Here is a 20,065-nt window from a genome sequence, read left to right on the forward strand (position 1 = left end):
AGAGAGACCTGAGCTACTTGAGTTTGCAAGTTATTTAGAATTTGAAATGCATGTTCCCAGACAAACAATGTGACCAGTTACAGTTCACTTCTTCCTTCATCTTTTTAAATTTGTTTTGGTTAATCCTCACACAAGAACATTTTTCCCCATGATTTTTAGAGAGAGTGGAGGGAGGGGGAGAGAGAGAGAGAAACATCCATGTGAGAGAGTCACATCAATTGGTTTCCTTCCACACTCCACCAGGGCTGGGGATTGAACTACAACCCAGGTATGTGCCCATGACCGGGAATCAAACTCGAGACCCTTCGGTGCTTGGGCCAATGCTCTAACCATGGAGCAGCACTGGCCAGGGCGTTCCTTCATCCAGTTAACAAACACTTACTGAGTTGCTCCTCAGCTCAGGCACTGTTCCCAGGCCTGCCCACAAAACATTAAAGCAGAATGCATGACTTGAATAAATGGACTTTATTTAGAAAGCATTCAACCGCTGTCTTGAACCCTCTTCCAGGCTTAGCTTGGTACAGCGAGGACAAGGTTCCTGTCACTGAGTAGCACCCAGCCGTCACCACTCGGGTGGGAATCAATGGCCTGTTATAGTCTGTGTCCAGCCCTGAGCCCTGAGCCCTGAGCCCTTTGAAGGCAGGGCAGCATCTCCTTCTGGCCTGGGTCCTGGCACATGGCAAGCACTCCAAAAGATTTGTTGAACAACTATCTACACTATCCATTTGAATCCCTCTTTGAAGCCCATAATGCCTTTGTATATTGTAGAAAATTAAGAAGTCAGGATGGACGGTACAGACTTCTTGACTAATTGTAGAGCCCATTCGCTCAGTTGTTTAATAAAGGCTTATTGAGGCCTGACTCTGTGCCAGACAGACTTTGGCTCCGAATAAAGGTCAAGGTGCAGAAGCGCAGACCTGGAGCCAGACTGCATGTGTTTGGATCCTGGCTCCAGCATTTACTTGCTGCATGACCTCAGGCAGGTCATTTACCCTCTTCTGTAAAGTGGAGGTAATCACAGCTCCTCTCTTAGAGGGTTGTTGTAAGGATTAAATTAATTGCTTTATATATATAGTGTTTAGGCCCTCTGTGGGTATTAGTTGTTACTCTTGTGGCTGTGGTGTTGGTAGTTATTCTAAGGAGCAAAGACAAGCATGTTGTGAGATGAATGAAGCTGGACAGGGAGGAATTGCCAGGGCTCCCAGTTTGGAAGCCATTGGAACCTGTTAGGCTGAGGTACAGTGGTGAGGGGGGAGACTGTCGGTAGCTTTTTGCCTCTGCCAAGGCCAGAGAACCTCCTTCAGTGAATTCAACAAGCAATTGCTTAAGGCACGCTTGTAAGTGGCCACTTAAATATAATCAATAGGGCTTTATGTCTGAATCACAGAAAAGAATATGGATTGTATTCAGGAACTGAGTGGGCTGGCAAATGTTTGCTTACCTTCAAAGTGGAATTAAAAGATACATAATATTACAGACCTGCCTTCAGGCTATTTGTAAAGAAAATCAAATTTGGTGATTAAATACTGAAAGGTGTAATTCTTTTTACTCTCTGACCCCTTAGTACAATGGAAGGTTTATATTCGCTGGGAACAGGAGTAAGGTTATTGCTAATTCTATGCAACCAAGCAGCATATAAAGAAAATGTATATAGAAATAATAGTCATTCTAGGAGGCCTCTAGAGGGATGCTTTTACAAGCTGTTCTTTAATAAGTAACCTTTATTTTTATTGTTAAAATATTTAGAATGTATTAAAACTTACAAATATCTATTTGTTATATTGGAAAATTGTGTTAAATCATATAATGAGAAAATTTTCAACCCTGAGCTTTTGTATCATCTGAAATGTCACAAAACCCTGAAAAAATAATTATTTTCAGGGTTTTGTTATTTAAAAAAAATTAATTATGTGTATGTAGCCCTCAGGTAAATATATATTGTGAAATATTTTAAATTTTAGAGGTGAGAATAAGAAAAGCAAAGAAAAGAAACATTGCTGAACAGATTTTATACTCCCACGTGAAGATTATTGTTTTCCGCATATTTGAATACAATACTACTGTTTAATAAAAAAAAATTGGAGCTAGCCCTAGCCAGGTTTGCTCAGAGGTTAGAACGTGGGCCCGTGGACTCAGGGTCCTGGGTGTGATTCTGGCCAAGGGCAGGGACCTTGGTTGCAGGCTCAATCCCCGGCCCTGGTTGAGGTGTGTGTGGGAGGTAACCAGTCAATGTGTCTCACATCGATGTTTCTCCCTCCCTCTCTCTCCCTTCCACCCTTTCTGAAAAGCAATGGAAAAAATATCCCCTAGTGAGGATTAATTAAAAAAAAAAAAAAAATGGGGGCTAAGTTTATTCTATTGTCCTCTGTATTCTAACAAAGTATGCATTCTAAAAGTTTGAAGATTTTTTTAACTACACCAAAGCGATACTTATAAATGGACCATCCCGCTTAAGTATGTCTAGTTCCTCCATTGAATAGCTTGTGAACTGTTAAGAAGTCTAAAAGGCATAGGTAGATGTCATCTCTACCTTTGGAACACATCAGTGTCCTATTCCAGACTTTAAAAAAACAAGTATTAGGGACATAAATTTCCATGGTTTTCTTGGAAATCATGTCTTTCTCCAGTTTTGAGAATCTTTAGAGTGCTTTGTTTCATTCTAAAAGTTTCCATTGAAAAATTATGAGTTATTTTACTTTTTTTGCTCATTTGTATTTTCTAATTTCTTTGCAATAAGAATGATAGGTACTGTGTCATGAGCGCTTACCACGTGCAAGGCTTCCATGAATGTTTCTCTTAACATTCCTAATAATAAGCAAAATGAATTCAGTTCCAAGGCCCTGTGTAGTGGTAGCTTATTTAATGCTTACCACAACTTGATGGATACTTTTATTACCCCCGTTTTTCAAAGGAGGAAACTGAGGCAGAGGCTCAGTGATTTGCCCCAGGCCACTGGAGGTAAGTGGCAGAACCAGGCTTCAACCCAGGTGGTCTAATTGTGCAACCCCTCTCTTAATGGCTGTGCTCTGGCATCTTTCACTCCATCACATTCCAGTTGCCTGATACTGTCTGTATTGTGCAGATGAGGAAACTGGAGCTGAGAGGGGTTAAGGCACTTGCCAGAGGCGACATAGCTGGAAGACGGTGGAGCTGGAGAAACACCCAAGTCCTCCTGATTCTAGAGCCCGTGTGCTTTTCAGTAACATAATACAATGGACATATTTGTTTGAAAAGCTTTTTTTGAAAAAAAAAAAAAGAAAGAAACTGAGGGTAGCATATAAATATTCCTAGTCTAAGACACCACTTCTCTGTTTGCCAGAAATTTTGTTGTGTTTGCTCTGCTTTAAAACAGGGTGTTCATATACATTCCTGATAGAACTCCTGCTTGTTACTACTGCCCACAGCTGCCTAAGCCCAATTCTTCACTTCCTCCCTCAATTCCCTTTTAAAAGAAGAGAGAGAATGCCTTCTTCCAGGCAGTGGTGATCCCCTCAGGGACTGATGGTTCCCAAGACCTTTGTGCCAGTTCCTACAATGCAGTTGGCCATAATGATAAGAATAAAAATAATAATATAAATCACATTTGTGGGGCACCTTCTCTGTTTCAGGCCCTGGATTAAGCACTTATCATACGTTGTCTTATGTGATTTTCACAGCCCTCTGTGGTAGACACTATCATTTTCTCCATTTCACAGAAGTAGAAAATAAGATATAATGATATTAAGTAACTTTCTTTTTTTTAAATATATTTTTACTGATTTCAGAGAGAGAGAGAGGAAGGGAGAGGGAGAGAGGTAGAAACATCAGTGATGAGAGAGTCATTGATCGGCTGCCTCCTGCACGCCCCCTGACTGGGAATCAAACCGCTGAGCCACACCGGCTGGGCTTAAGTAACTTTCTTGAATGTATATGGGTAGTGAATGGCTCATAGAGATTTCAGTCAGTATCTGTCGTACTTTATAAAACCCATCTTCTTAGCCCCCCATGCCATTCTGTAGGTTAGGGACCACGGTCATCACCAGCTAACAGTATAGAATTAGAGTAGGGGTTTTTGGTGGGCTGGGGAGGTGCGGATCAGTTGCTTCTTACTATCTGGTTTTAAAAATTCATACTTCTTCATGATGCTGATTCAGGACTGCACAGCCTCTGTCTGTGAAATGAATTGGGCTGTGGCGTTGGACCCATCCACACCCAGTCCCCTGGCTTCTCTTGCGGAGGGAGGGTGTCCAAATAAACATCACCGCCTCCGTTAGGCCACACACAGAGAGGCAGCCCGCTCTGAGCTGCTGGCCCAGCGTCTGTGTTTCTCTTTCCTCCGCTCCCTTCCTTCATTTATTTGCCGCCAGACAGAGATGGCACCCTTACGCTTTACAGGCTGATCAGTATTTACTGCCAGTCAGGAGACGTTAACTCTTCCCATTTTGTAGGCCGCTGTGTAACAAAAGCTGCCTGTTTTGGGGGGCCCTTTCCATCTGCTAGCAGACCTGCCATCGGAATTACCAGGAGCTTTGAGAGATGGCCAGTTCAAAGGAATTTTGTTTGGAGCACTCCCAGCTGTCTTCCTGTTTGTTAGGCAAGGAAAATAACCCTCCTACACACAGGTATGAGACCCAGAAGGCGGATATGTGGTTCTAGTAGACATTTATTTCTCCATCTTTATTTTCTTTCTCATGATCCCCTCAACATTCTGATGTGTGATCACAACCATCTGTACAATTATAGTTATTTAACCTCCTGTAAGTTTAAAATTGAAGGTTGCATAGGTGCACATTAACAGGGGTGGTGCTGATAAATAAAAAATAGAGGCAGCTGATCACAACAGCATTTTAAAAGTAATGAATGCGATTGGCTTTAATTATAAAAGAAATACATATGTCTAGCAGGTTTCCTCAATAAGACTCTCTTGTGCTGACTGTGGCACATTTTTCCTCAAATAATTGCAGAGCTCAGCTTTATCATTAAGCAGATGGTTTCTATTAATTCCCAAGGAAAGTAAATGATTGCAATTAACTAAAATACTCAAAACTTGAGGATTTTAGAGTTCAGTCCTACCACTTCAGACATGAAACTGTGTCACCCTTTTTTAGAGAGATGCAAAGAAGAGGAACCCTTTTGACAATTTCATATTTCCCACTTTATAAGGGAGCTTTGACAGTAATTTTGAGAGTCCTCAAAGCTAAGTTAGTGCTAAATCCCTTTTGCCTGGCTCGCACTCAGTTGTGGATTTTGTCTCTGTTTTTGTTGTTTTGGGAATGCAAAGAGGGAATACAAATTTGAGTTCCTGCTGAAAGAGTTCAAATACTCTGTAAATTCAGGTAGTACCATACAGGTTATTTCTTTTAAACAAATGCTGCTTTGCCTCTTTGCCCTGTTGTACAACATCTGTGAGACTATTTCATTGGCATTTCCAAAGAAAAGATAGACTAATGGAGAATATCCCCATGCAAGTCCACCCCTCCAATGAAATAAACTAATGTCTGCAAGTGGATTTCTTCAAACATGTTGATTTTAACCAAATAATATCAATCCATCTCTTCTTCATTTTAAAGTTTAGTCATTTGCTCAACAAATTTTTTCGGGTGGGCTACAGCGTGTGAGACGCCAGAGCTGGAAGGAAAAGGGATTTTGTCCCTGGTTTCAGGGACCTTACGAAGTGGGTGCAAAGAGACATTGTAAACAGTCCCAGTTCTATGAGCCACGTGGATGGGACACCTCAGCATATGAGCAGATGTCAAGGGTCAGAGCAGAGACAGTGCTTGAGCTGAGGCTGGAAGGATGACTAGAAGTTTCCCAAGCTGTCAGCATGGTGGGGAGGGAAGAGTGTGTACAAGGCATGGAGGCCCCAAAGCAGGGTAGGTTCAGGGACCTCTCAGGTAATTAGATGTTGCCATGATGCAAATTTCCAGGGAAGAGTGTTGGAAGCTCAGGTCAGACTGGCCGGCTGGGGCCAGATAATAATGCCCTTGTGTGCCTTGCAGAAGAGGAGTTAAGATTTTATCCAGTACATGGTACTCTCTGTGGCAGCAGTCTGGAGAATATTTAGGTTAGAGGAGGTGAGACCATACTGGGGAAATAAGTGAACAGTCCATTGCAAAATCCAGGGAAGAGCGAGAAGTCCGTGGTGACTTGCAGGTTTCTGGTTTAGGCAACTGTCGGGAGGAGGCAGGAGCGTTCTGTGAGATAGGGAACGTGGAAGGAGAAAGTAAAGGCTGCCGTTGAGTCATTTAGGCGTTCCGAGGTCCGAGAGCACAAAGGAGACGTATGGCTTTGAGTCACAATGGCCCTACCCTGAGAACTCTGCATCTGACTCATGAAACTGTGTCAAGATAAGCTTAACAAGAGATGTTTTAGCCTTAGTTTCCCCTGTGTCTCTCAAACTTTTCATCTGTATTCACGCAAACCCCTTTGGTGTGGCCTCTGCTGAAGCTCGTTGGATGTATGCTCTTACCCCTGACCACGCTTCAGCAGTACTGCTGGACGCCCCACAGGCCTGAGCACACTGGGGAGTGAGGAACGCTGGGGTGGGTGCAGATTGCTAACTCATGTTATTCCTAATACTTTTTTTTTTTTTTTAATATACCTTTATTGATTTCAGAGAGAGGAAAGGAGAGGGAGAGAGAGAGAGAGAAACATCAATGATGAGGGAGTCATTGATCGTTTGTTCTAGCTTCCTGTGGGGAGAGGTGACCTTTATCTAGAAAGCTGGAAGCCACGTGAGTTCTCTCCTCACACCAAACCACAGAACCTTCTGAGACTCAGGTTTGCATCTTTATCAGTGTAAATCGCACATTCTTTCCACCAGCAATAACCACCTCTACCTTCCTCTCCTCCTCTCTGAAGACTGACCAGTAAGGCCCAGCTCAGATTTCACCTCCACACCTCCTGAAAGTGAGCCAGCCCTTGCTCCTGGGAACTTGTCCTTTTGCATCCCTTATTTGCCACTTAGCTCACGCTGCCTTGTGTAGTTAGCTGTTCTGGTGTGCATGGATGCCTTATACTCCTAGATTGAACTCTCCTCATGGGAGACCTGTCCTTGTCTTCTATGTTATGCTTATGCTTAGGAAGCACATATTTTGGTGCCAATATATTAGGGGAATTTAAAGATATAGGATATCTTTTTTCTACTGCATATACTGTGAATGTTTAGCTTGATTTTCCTCTCTTATAAATTAAAATTTTCAGTTATAGACATAATATTATTAATCTGAGAACCTTGGAAGTGGGCTTATACAGTACCTAACTTTTAATAATAATAGCTCATATTATTTGAGCATCATGAGTGTTATCCCAATCAATCTTTAAAAGTAACATCATGAATTAGTTGTATTTTCTCCATTTGATAGATGGGAAAACTGAGCCTTAGAGAAGATAAGTAACCTGTCCAGAGACACACAGCTGTGAAGCAGTAAAGCTGGGTTCGGCGTCAACTCCAAGTCCTAGAGTTTTATCTATTGCATGTGCAACAGGCTCTTGTACATTTGTTACATTACATCATCTGCCCAAGGACTTTCTGGATACCTGTTGTTAGCCTCGTTTACAGATGATTAAATCTGTCTCCCAACTCTTGCTCTTTAGACCAACCACTTCCTTTTATTAGCACTTGCTAGGAAGATGCCTCAGGTGAAGGTTTGAAGTAGCTCATTTCTAAGACCCTTCCCATTCTAAGATTCTGTGTAATAAAAGATACATATATATGGGAAATAACATTGCATGGATAGAAATTATTCCAGCTGCAGAAAGTGACTTCCAGTTTGTTCTAGATTGCTCCTACATGTGAGAATACATGAATACTGGGAACCTGCAGCTAATTACAGGACACAAAAACAAAACTCAGGGTGTGTTTTGTCAGAGCTATTAACAAGTAATCAAAATGGCTGGTTTGAATTTCTCTCTTTTCCCTTCTTGTAAAATAGTTGAAATACAATGAAAGCGAAAGGCCCAGAGACCAGACAACCACCACCACCACCACCACACAAAGAAATAGAGTTCTTGGGAAAGTCACAAAACTATGTAATCCACCCAATAAACTTAAGCATTTTATTGCCTTGTTAGAAAAGTTGATGCTCATTTAAGTTGGCTTGAGAAGTTCTTGAGTACTGAATGGAAGATTCCCACTTTAAGAGGTTCCCAGTGGGGAGGAATTTAATTCTTTCACCAGTTTGCCTCATACATTCCTGAACACTGGGTAGTATAGTGTCAGCAGCAAGTCAGGTGAAAAGTTCCTTCCATTATCTGAATCTGTTTTCATTTAACTTTTATTAATGTCCACTACTCCCATTTTGTCTCTATATAACATAATTTTGTCTGTGATTGATTACTAGTCCATTTCAAATTTATGTGTACTGTGATTTAATTAACTTTACCCTTAAGCAGTGTGTTTTGAGACATATTAATGAGGTGGGAGTCTTCTCAGAGTATTCATAATTTATACTTTTTTTTGGCTTGGCATCAAACTTTGAAATTCTGCAAGGCAAAGAGCTGAATTCCGAGCCTACGTGACTCCAAGGAAGGTCTCCCATATATTTTTTAGGCATGTTTGCTCATCACTGTTTAGAAAAGGTTACTTTCTTACATATAAATTACTATTTTCTCTGCAGCTGATGGAGAATTTACTTGAAAAAAATCTTTGAGCTGCAGAGACTTTTTTTACTGAGTCGTTCAAATTAGTTCCATGACAGTCTTTTTAAAAAATAATGTTGGATTTTAATGTGTTGAATTTTAATGTTTTTCAAGAGCCCAGTGAAACAGGTTACAAATAAGTGATTTAATGTATGCGACTTTGAGAGATTATGTATTTCTCCTACATTCTGCTCGGTGCCCCCTTGCTATGAGAAGCTGCAGAATTGGCCTGGCTTTATTGTGTCATTCATCCAATGGCATTCAACAAGTATTTCTAAGGCCCACTCTGTGCTAGCTGCTCTCAGAATTCTGTGTGATAGCCCTAGGAGTTCATACCCATTTCTGCTCTACACCAAGACATAGGAAGAGCAGCTAAACCTCACCTACTGTAACAGGAAGTCAGAGGTGATAACTGCACTTTTAAAATCTAGTGTAATAGTTGTGCCTATTTAGCAATATGGAGATAAGTATCAGAAGAAATAACTACAAAAGTTAAAAGTGGTTGACCGGTGGCCAAATGACTGCTGTTCCTGTGGCAAGCCTTTTAGCAGTGTTTTTTCTCTTAGAAACATTTGCATGTATCTTACTTTGATAAAATAAAATAAAAAATTGTAAAACATAACCGATTTTACCAGATGGTTATTCTTAGAGTTCTGGGTAGATATTGAATCCAGATGGAACTCTCCTGTCCTGAAAAGGGAAAGGGCCGCCACCTTCACTCGGCATGTGGCGGGAAGAGCCGCGGACCTAGAGTCATATCCATGAAGTGGGGCATGGCAGCGGGAAGATTTTGTCTCACCAGAGTCCCGGCCCAAACAATGAATGTTGTAGGAGGATTTTAATTGGTGAAATCTGGTAGACTACATAGCATGAAAATTAGCTACAAAATTCACAAGGTTGTTGAGGAACAGGGTATCAACACAGTGCCAAAAAATATCATATACTACCCATTAGTAAAGAATAAATTAATACCTTATAAAAGAGAAATCTAGTGCTCACCAGCTTAACCAGGGGATCGCTCCTAAGTTCAGTAGTAGCTGGACAATGATATTTCTTGATGTGAAGCAATATGAAGTACGTATCACCAATGAAATCTTTCCGAGAATGTTTAACCTGAATCCATTCAGGCCTTACATACACAGTTTACAGGAAATGGAAGGGCTACCAGCATATGTAAAAAGACAATGTAAAGAAACAACCAAATCCAGAATGTGGGCCCTTCTACAACGCAACTGTCCTGACTCTTTAAAAGTCAGTGCCATTTGAAAAAAAAGAAATGGAAACACTATTCTAGACTAAAAAGACTGACGAGACCTAGTGACTCAATGCAGTGTGCAACCTTGATTGGATCCTGGTTAGGAGGGGAAGAAAAGCTGCATTAAAACATCTTTTAAACAGATTGAAATTTTGAATATAGCTTAAATATTTGATATTATGAAAAAATTCTATAAAAACCCAACTTTATCATCTTACTTGTTTTGACAGCATAGAAAAATAGAACCAAAGGCCGCAAGAGCCATATTTTGGTGAAATCGAGCACTGTCACAACCAGGTTCTTGGGGCTTCCCTCTGACCACACTCTGCGCCCCGTCCCCCCCCCCCCGGCCCCCCCAATGACATGGGTGTAGCTTCCAGCTCTGACACTTACTGGATTGCTGATATTTCCTGGGCAAACCATCTTCCTCTCAGAGATTCATTTTCTTGCTAAGATAAAATAACTCCACCACTCTCATGAGGATTGTGTCCAAGTGAGTTCTAGGCTGACTTTGTAAGTGGGAAAGTGCTGTGCGAATGGGAAGCCTCAAGCATATTTTTCTTCCTTGCTCCAGGCTCCCCATACCCCGTGGAGGGGAGTATTGATTTTCTGTTGTTGACTAGCACTGTCACGAGCATCTTAAACCTGAACGTTCTCCTGTCAGAGAAAGGTCAGCCTGATGTAGGGAATGTGCACATCTAACCCCTTCTCACCTGATGGTGCTGATACCCTTTGGGAATATGACTAGCCTTTGCCATGGCTGCTGGGACCACTGTCTCTTGTCCCCAACCAGGAAAATGGTTCTGGCTCTCCTCAGTGAGTTTTGTGCTCCTTGAGAGGAGAGGAGTTGGCACAATTCTGGTGTAGGCACCAAACCAACTAGATAATTAAGGACAAAAATAACCTCTTTTTGACCCAAATAAGTCAAAAATTTTCTCTATACAATATAAATTATACATTTAGTTGCCAACTCCTACTTTGTTCTGGGCTATCTGGACCCCACTTCAGCACCTCCATGACTTAAAGTTCATCCAGAAGAGCGCATCTTATGTTGTTGACGATATGTGGATATGAATGTAGTTCTTGAAATTATACTTCATTGTCTTTGAATCATTTTATCTCTGAATGGGGTTTATAGAGCAATCCAGGTGAGCAGATAACATACTTGTGTTGTGGGGTGTTTTTTGTTTGTTTGTTTGTTTAATATATCTTTATTGTCTTCAGAGAGAGGAAGGGAGAGGAAGAGACAGAGAGAGAAACATCAATGATGAGAGAGTCATTGATCTTCTGCAGCCCGCAACCCGGGCATGTGCCCTGACCGGGAATCGAACCCCGATCTCCTGGATCCTAGGTCGACGCTCAACCGCTGAGCCACGCCCGGCTGGGGATGTTGTGTTTTTTAAAAATCCCCAAATACCTCTTTTATTTCTTTCTTAAATACACATTTTGTGTATCTTAAGGGAAGATTTCTAAATACAGAGTAAAAGGTCTTGGTTGGGTAAAGAAAAACATTTCATGGCCACTGAGCTATGATAAATTCCTTTCAACATTCATTTAAAGCTTACTGTGTGCTAAGTCCTTGTTTATTGTGGTAGGTGTCAGACATGAGTGGACATTTAGTGCTCTGAACAACCTTACTCTTATTCCCATTTCCCAGATGCAGAAACTGAGTCTTAAAGAGACAGCTAATTTTCCTAAGGCCAACATGACGAGGAAGCTGGGTGGAGAACTTGTATGCAGGCGGTGACCCAGACTCAGGCTCTCAGTCATCATCACAATGCTGCCACCTCTCTGTCGGCAGTTTACTCTCCTCCTGTGTGTGTGTGTGTGGGGGGGGGGGGTCTGTGATTTAGCTCCCCTCTCCAAAATGAAGTGGGAGTTTGAGGAATCTAAGCACAAACTTTTATTGGCTTAGGTTATGTAGCATAAATAAAACTATTGCTTTAGCTCGTGAAATATTTCTATCTTTTAATGTGTCAAACAAGATCTTAAAACCAGGGAGGTTAATGATGTACACACAGTATAATTCCTGATTAACTTGCCCCGGTGGAATGATACTGTGTTGTAGTATCTTCTCGCACAGGCTGGAATGCCAACTGGAAGAGAGATCGAATACTCTTCTCTAGGACGTTGGGTTGTAATTGAGAGGCGCTGTTCCACTGCCTCTTTAACTTTCTCTGAAGTCCAAAATCAAAACCAGAACTCTAGCATGCTTGACATTTCTTTCAGTCTAGTGCATTAATAAAACTTTTTTTTTTTCTTGGGATACATTTAGGAAGGCACAAAGGGCTCTTACTTCTTTAAAAACTTAATGCATAAATATGTGACTCTTAAAGAGAAAAATGACTGACCTTTTCAACTTAACAGCAAAGTTCTTAATAACTGATTAAAAATAGTAATCCCTGAAATTTCTAGAAAAATGAGAATGCTTATAAAAAGCCATGATAAAAATTGTAGAGGTATCTGCTCATACCACAACTGTTAGCTGTCCCATTAAAAAAAGGTTGCTCTGTATTTTCAGGGTAGATTGTAAGGTCTTAATAATATAAAGACACAGATAAAATTTCTGATTGTATTATTTTTATGAATATTTTAATCATTTTCTAAACTTAAGACACAGCTTGGATATTCCATTTGTTTGTCCTTTCAGGAGACCATTTAGCATTCCTTCAGCTATTAAATAAACATATATTTTCTCTCAATTATTTATTAAATTATTTGAAGCATATATGCTTTGATGAAATTTACAATTCCTTTTAAAGCCATTAAATAAAATTAATTCCCATGTGTTTTCTTGACGTTGATAGTGCAGCTGCTTTTATCTCACTTTTGGGAAATCAAAACCAATAAATGGTAGCCTTAAAGATCTGATGTCTTTTAAAAGGGAAAAAAAAATGTGTTTATATGTAACATTGCAGCAGTTAGCACCAAATGTAATGCACTCATAGGAAAACTCACTACCCGTGTGCTCCCACACTGTGCAGTCCATGATGAAGGATGTAATGATTAAAATTAGTAAGAAGTGTCTCTGTCTTAAGCAGCTTAATATCTAACTGGGAAGACAAAATTTATACACATTAAACTATCAGGGCACTGAACCTTGCAGTATTATCTACAGTATTGAGCTAGAATCTCAGACCAGGAGCAGTTCTATTGCTTGGAGCTCATTAGGATTGTAGAGTCTCAGGCCCCAGCTCTGACCTCCTCTATCAGAATCAGCATTTCCAAACGATCCCCGGTGAATACCGTGCATATTAAAGTTAGAGAAATGCTGAGCTAGAGTAATGCAAGCCATGTGTTGTAGACCCCAGAGCACTGTCCAATAGACTTTCTGCAGCGGTAGAAATTGTCTATTTTATTTGCTGTCTCATATGAGTGCTACTAGCTTATGTGGCTGTTGAACACTTGAAATGTAGGTAGTACAGTTGAGGAACTGAATTTTTAATTCTGAATCTAAATTTAAATAGCCATATGGGGCTAGTGGCTACCATATTGAACAGAGCAGGAAAAGAAACAGCACTGGATCGAGAATCAAGAGATTTAACACTGTTTCAGCACAGACACTCACTGTGTGGACCATCTCGGGGAAGTATTTTTAACCTCTTTGTGCCTCCCTGTTGTCATCAGTAGATGATGGGTTGAGTTAGATTATCTCATAGTTATATTTTAATATTACTGTTCCAAGACTGCTTGTGTTGAAAGAAAGCTTCTTTGAACAACAGTCTTGACTTGCCATTTTAAGAGTATATTCTGGAGCCCTGGCCGCGTAGCTCAGTTGGTCAAGGTTGTGGGTTCGATCTCTGGTCAAGGCACATAAAAGAAGCAACCAATGAATACATAAATAAGTGAAACAACAAATTGATGTTTCTCTCTCTCTAAACAATAAATAATAATAAAATAAATTATTAAAAATAAAGAGTATATACTGGGCAGAGTCACCAAGGTAGAAAGGAATAAAAGATAGATTTACTAGGCAGTGGTTCCACGAAGGAGAAGAGCATAGTTTGATAATCAGCACGTATAAAATATTCAGGAAACATCCTGTTCCTCACTATATCCCAAGGCCTAGGTCGCTCTTTGGCACCGAGTGGGCACTCACTAGATGTTCGTTGCATGAATGGATCAGTGTGACGGTTAGATGAATGCTCAGCTAACCAGACAGACTTGGTATTCAGGTTCGTTTGATTTGGTCTGTGTTACCAGGTTTTGTTTTATTCCAAGGTGGGTTTTTTTAATGTTTTTATTGACTTTTAGAAAGAGAGGAGGGGAGAGGCAGAGGGAGAAAGTTGCCAAAGAAAAGTTGTTTTTACCAGAAAAAAGGAAAATACACGTGAGGAAGACAAACCCCATAGATTTCCACTGCAGCATGCCGTGTGCACTTCTTCCTCCCTCCTCCATGGTTTAGACGCAAGTGAACTTGATCTTTAGTGTCCATAAGATAGGTTATACTCTAGAAACATAAATCTCAGTTTCTTTGTTGTTGTTTCCTGGTATCTTCTTTCAAAAAACTGTTCCTTTCCTCATAACTCTGGGACAATGGACATCAGGGCGGGTGCAAAACTTGGAAGGAGAGGCAGTGCACCAAAGAGGGTAAGAATCCTGATTCTAGTGTCAGTTACTGGCTCTGCCCTTCACCAGTCATGTCACCGTAGACTAGTGACTCACCTCTCAGGTGGTTACATTACCCACCTCAAAGAGCTGCTGAAAGGAATTAGTGCATTATTAAGTATAAAGCTCTTAGCATGTGCCTGGCATATCAAAAATGCTTTCTACATTTTATCTCTTGCTATTGTTGTTAATAATAATAATAATAAAAAGGCATGGCTTACACACTATTTCCAGCCTCTGTGCTAGATTCCCACAGGCTAGTAGAGTTCCCTCCCTTTCCATGGTAGCCAACAGTGGACTCATGCATTCCCCTGAGCCCCCATCCCCCTGTGTTAGTACATGCACCTCTGCAGGAAGGCACCTCTTCCCTCTGGCTACCTCTCACCCATGGGGTCTCATCAGCAGTGGGTTTTCCCATTGTCAATGAAGGGACCTTTCCTGACCACCCCTCCCCCCCAAGTCTTCATCTGTTATTTTTTTCATAGCACCTTTTTCTTTTTCTTTATTATCCGTGCCACCATCTGTGACTATCTGTATACTTTTTTAAAAAATGTGCTCTCCCGGCCAGCATGGCTCAGCGGTTGAGCATTGACCTAGGATCCAGGAGATTGAGGTTCGATTCCCGGTCAGGGCACATGCCTGGGTTGCGGGCTCGGTCCCCAGTCGGGGGCGTGCAGGAGGCAGCCAGTCAATGACTCTCATCACTGATGTTTCTCTCTCCCCCTCTTGCTTCCTCTCTCTGAAATCAATAAAGATATATTTAAAAAAAATAAAAAATGTGCTCATTGATCTTGAGAGAGAGGAAGGGAGAGGGACAGAGAGAAAGCGAGAGAGGAACATAGATGGGGCTCAAACCCGCAGCGTAGGCATGTACCCTGACCGGGAATCAAACCGTCAGCTTTTCCGTGCATGGGACGATGCTAGACCAAGTGAGCCACACCATTTATCTATGTATTTGTGCTGTTTTGTGTGGTTCTCCTACTAACTGTAAGCTCCTACTTAATGCAACTAGCAAAATCTCAGTAAATATTTCTCAATAAAATAATGTCAGAAGTTTTCTGGCCCTGCTTCAGCTGTCGGTCACAGGAACGTTGCTGAGGACACAGTGAGGAGTGATAACAGCTGGGCAGTTCAGGGCTGGCGGTGGGTGGATACCGAGAGACGCCGAGGAGGAGACGTGGGCTGACTCTGTCCTCACAAGCCTTTGGGGGGTGGGCAGCTGTGTAGGTGCAACTTGGGGAGAGGGTCGGCACAGTAAGATCTCTGCCACGTGAAGGGGGTGCCATGCGTACAACATTTCAGTTTAGTCTCACTTTTTCAAAGTGGATTTTGTCTGTATTTAACATCTTTGCCAATTTTTTGTGTTTTCTCTTTCGTGTGTGTGGTTTGGGGGTACAAGGAGCTGTTACGGTCACATTGCCTATTTATTATACAGATCCCCAAGTACTTTTAATGAAAACTTTATAAATAATGGCTATTTATAATTGTTGTCTAGACTTAAAAACAGTTATTTAACAGGCAATGAAATAATTTACTTGCAGTTCTTATACTGTAATTACACATACCGCATTTAAGGGACCAGTGTTAGGGCTCATGCTGAAAATATAAGCCTTTTTCATAGTGGTGAATTATCCTCTGTGGACAATGAAATTTGTATCCACTAGTATGAAATACAGAACAAGGACAGCTACAGTCACTTTTCAAGGATCAGATTATTAGAGTTGAGTGTCTAAGGTCATCATAAATCTAATCAGTGCTGATTGGAGAATATTAACATAGTCGTGTATTAACTTCAAAATAATACAAGTTTATTGTCAAACATTTAGAAAGTACAGAAAAGAAAATAAGAAAAAGAACTATAATCCTGCTTCCCAGAGTAACACCGGAGACATTTTAGTATGTGCCCTTCTACGCTTTCTTTCTCCTGTTCATGAATATTTAAAGCATACAATTAGAATCATATTGTACATGTCATATAATCTTTTTAAATTTTAATATAAGATTAATGATTTTCTACATCTAAACATTGTCTGTGGCTGCTCTGTTCAATACTGTAACCACTAGCAACATGGGCTGCTGAGCACTAGGATGGTGGCCAGTTGGAACTGAGATGTGCTATCAATACAAAAACACACTCATTCAGAAGGCAATGCAAAAAGAGTAAAATATCTCATTATTAATTTTTATATTGACTACGTGTTGAAGTATTTCAAGTATATTGGGTTAAATAAAATGTTAATAAAATTAATTTCACTCTTTTTTAATGTGCCTACTGGAAAAGTTAAGATTAGAAATGTCCCTCACATTCTATTTCTGTTGGACAGCGCTGGTCTACAGCATCATTTTGTAGCTGCATAATTGATTACATGAACAGAGAACCAATTCTTAACCAACTCCATCTTGCTAAATCTTCAAGATGCTTCTTACTTTTCAGTATTAAAAATTACTCTCTGAACACTCTGTACATAAATCTTTTTGCACATCTCTGATGTTTCCTTAGGATTTACTGCCAGAAGTGGAATTGCTGGGAGAATGGAAAATTTTCAATGAGTAATGCTAAAAAGAAAGAAATGAAAAATAATGTGTTTTCTTCTCTTCATTCGTTCTCCTTATAGAGAAAGACACCCTTCCTTTCATTAGCAATTGCTTATTTTACATTGAATCAAAAACACCATGTCACTATATTCAAATAAATTAAAATTAGCTGTGACAGAGTTGTAGTTGATGAAAAGCCTGCTCTGAAAGCTCATGATTTATGTGAATTGGAAAGTATTAAGGGTTAGAACTTAGCATTAGTTTTCCTCCTGCATTAAAACGCATATACTTTAGGTTATTGATTGTAGATATTCATGAAATGGGAAAGATTAACAATATATAAATTTTTAAATCTTCCTGATTTATCTTTGTAATACTGCATGGTGGGCAAGGGGAAGGGGTTATGAGTTTAAAAGATCATTTATCAGAGTTCCAGAGTATTTTATCTATTATTTGTATAAAGGTATAACCTAACACTGTTTTAACACTATTTATTGTTATGCGATAAAAACAAAGCCTTAGGATATTTAGCAATGAGGCATATATTCATTGAACAAGGCTGTACTTTTCTTGTAATCTTAATTTTATCAAATACACTGAGTTTTTGCATCACATGCCCAGTGTAAAACCTTTCTTTCTTACATAGGATTTTTGTATTTTGTACTTTAGTATCTTGGGGATCCTTAGGGGAAATAACTGGAACCTTTAGGAGTTGCTGAACTATCTTTCATATACCCTGGGTAGTATTAAAGAAATTTGACTCAAGAAATAGAACTTATGTTCGACTAGGCAATTTAGTATTATTGAGGATTTATTGGACTAAATAGTGACTTGAATATAATTTAGGGGAATGATTCATGGCATTTCTAACATATAAAATGAAGAGTCTGCTTCTCTGTCAGTGTTTTATTTAAAATAATGAATTATATTGTCTACCAATGGAAGAAGAAATAAAATCCATCATTTAATCCACTTGGCAAATTCTTCCTTTTTCCTAACTTTGGACCTAAAGATTTCGAAGAATCAGCCCTCCCCCCACAAGGCAGAAAACGCCAAGCTGGATTTTTTGCCTTATGAGTGAGGGGAGAAAAGTGGACTGATTTTTATAGACTAGCATTCAGAACTACAAAAGAAAAGAAGCTTTACTTCCCAAAGACAATGCTATATGAGGCTCTACCATCTAGACATTTTGGATTATTATTTAGTTGCTTTGTTTTATCTTCCCTTCCTAGTAGGTAATCATTTGAAATAAAAATATTTACAAAGCTCTTTTATTTTTCATTTGCAGTAAACTTTCCCCATCTTTGCAATCTGATTGCAAAAGAGAGTTTCTCCATTGACTTAAAAGTGTGTCTTCGGTGAACACTCTCTTTTATATTCTTCATGGCCTGTCTTTCAGATCATGCGCGTGAGAGTCTAACCTGTCTACTAGTGTGCGGTAATTTTCAGTTCTAGGTCAGCTATAGCAGCAATGGATCTGGGATGGCCTGCCTTCGGTAAGAATCACATTTTTATCCTATGGTAGCATTTAAAAAAAAAAAGGCCAATATTTTATTTCATATAAACAAGTAGCAAAGTAGAAACACTTTTATCTTACTTTTACTCTAGCTTAACTCTGTATCTCCAGGTGTGTAGACAAGCAGCTGCCATTTTGCCTATTAGAAATATAAAAAGATATTTTAGAGACCATTCATTTTTATTTCTTTTAACTTCTGAATATAATTAATATCATAATTTAATTCCATATTAATCCTTTGCTATCTGAGGACTGTCATGCAGTGGTGACATAAACGTTCCATAGAAACAGGTTTAATTGAGTAATTAAGACTGCAGAAAATGCTTCCAGGGAAATATTTTGATTACATATAAAATCAAAGTAAAATATCTAGTTTCGAAGAACTAGGTGTTTTTCCTAAATTACAAAAAAAAAAAAGTTTTTAAAAATCTGCCAACATTTACTTGAGTGTAATTTGTAAGTGTTTCCATGTGTAATACCACAAAGCAGAAAGTCTAAATCTGACACGTCTATTCATTTAAAAAAAGAGTAGAGGAGGAGAGGCTGTTTTTAAGAGAGGCTCTCCTTAGTAGGTGTACTTTAGAGGCAGAGAGTCATCTACGTGAAGATTTATTCGAGATGTACAAGGACTATTTTCTAACGATGAAGATGGAGAAGAAGCTGTGCAGTCCTTTAAAAATTTTAAATAGCACAGCTCATTCACAGGTTTATTGGAAAGCTTACACATATGTATTAGGTAATTGGTTATTTCTTGATTTCATCACATATTCAATGGGTTTTTTTAGAAAAGGACTTTACTTTTTTTTAGAGCAGTTTTATGTTCACAGCACAATTGACAGGAAGGTATAGAGATTTCCCACAGACTCCGTGTCCCCACACATGTATAATCTTCCCCATCATCAACATGCCCCGCCAAAGTGATACATTTGTTACAGTTGATGAATCTCCAGTGACTCATCATAATCACCCAAAGTCCATAGTTTACATTAGGGTTCACTCTTGATGTTATACGTTCTATGAGTTTAGACAGATGTATAATGACATGTATCCATCATTATTGCATCATACAGAATAGTCTCACTACCCTAAAAATCTTTTGTGTTCTGCCTTTCATCCTTCCTCCCCACCCCAGGTAACCACTGATCTTTTACCGTCTCCATAGTTTTGCCTTTTTTGGACTGTCATATATTTGGAATCATACAGGATGCAGCCTTTTCAGACTGTCTTCTTTCACTTAGTAATGCGCGCTTAAGGTTCCTTTCTGTTGTTTCATGGCTTCATAGCTCTTTTTTTTTTTAAGAGCTGAATACTACTCCATTTTCTGGATATACCACAGTTTATTTATCCATTTATCTACTGAAGGACATCTTGGTTGCTTCAAGTTTTGGCAATTACGAGTAAAGCCACTTTTAACATTTGCATGCGTGATTTTGCACTTACACTCTGTGCTTCTGAGCTGCGCGGCGCCTCCCACTACTCTAGGCAGGAGAATGCCCAGCTCTGTCCTCATTTCTAGTGGGAATTCCCACCAC

General features: G+C 39.8%; 1 protein-coding gene across 2 annotated transcripts in view; it reads left to right on the forward strand.

The window, feature by feature from the left end:
- The window catches only part of PRICKLE1 (prickle planar cell polarity protein 1), a 95,723-nt gene that overhangs the window by 28,269 nt on the left and 47,389 nt on the right, over window positions 1-20,065 (forward strand). The window lies entirely within an intron of this gene.

The sequence above is a fragment of the Miniopterus natalensis genome, chromosome 2, assembly GCF_054644295.1.
Source record: "Miniopterus natalensis isolate mMinNat1 chromosome 2, mMinNat1.hap1, whole genome shotgun sequence".
NCBI classification, from domain to species: domain Eukaryota; kingdom Metazoa; phylum Chordata; class Mammalia; order Chiroptera; family Miniopteridae; genus Miniopterus; species Miniopterus natalensis.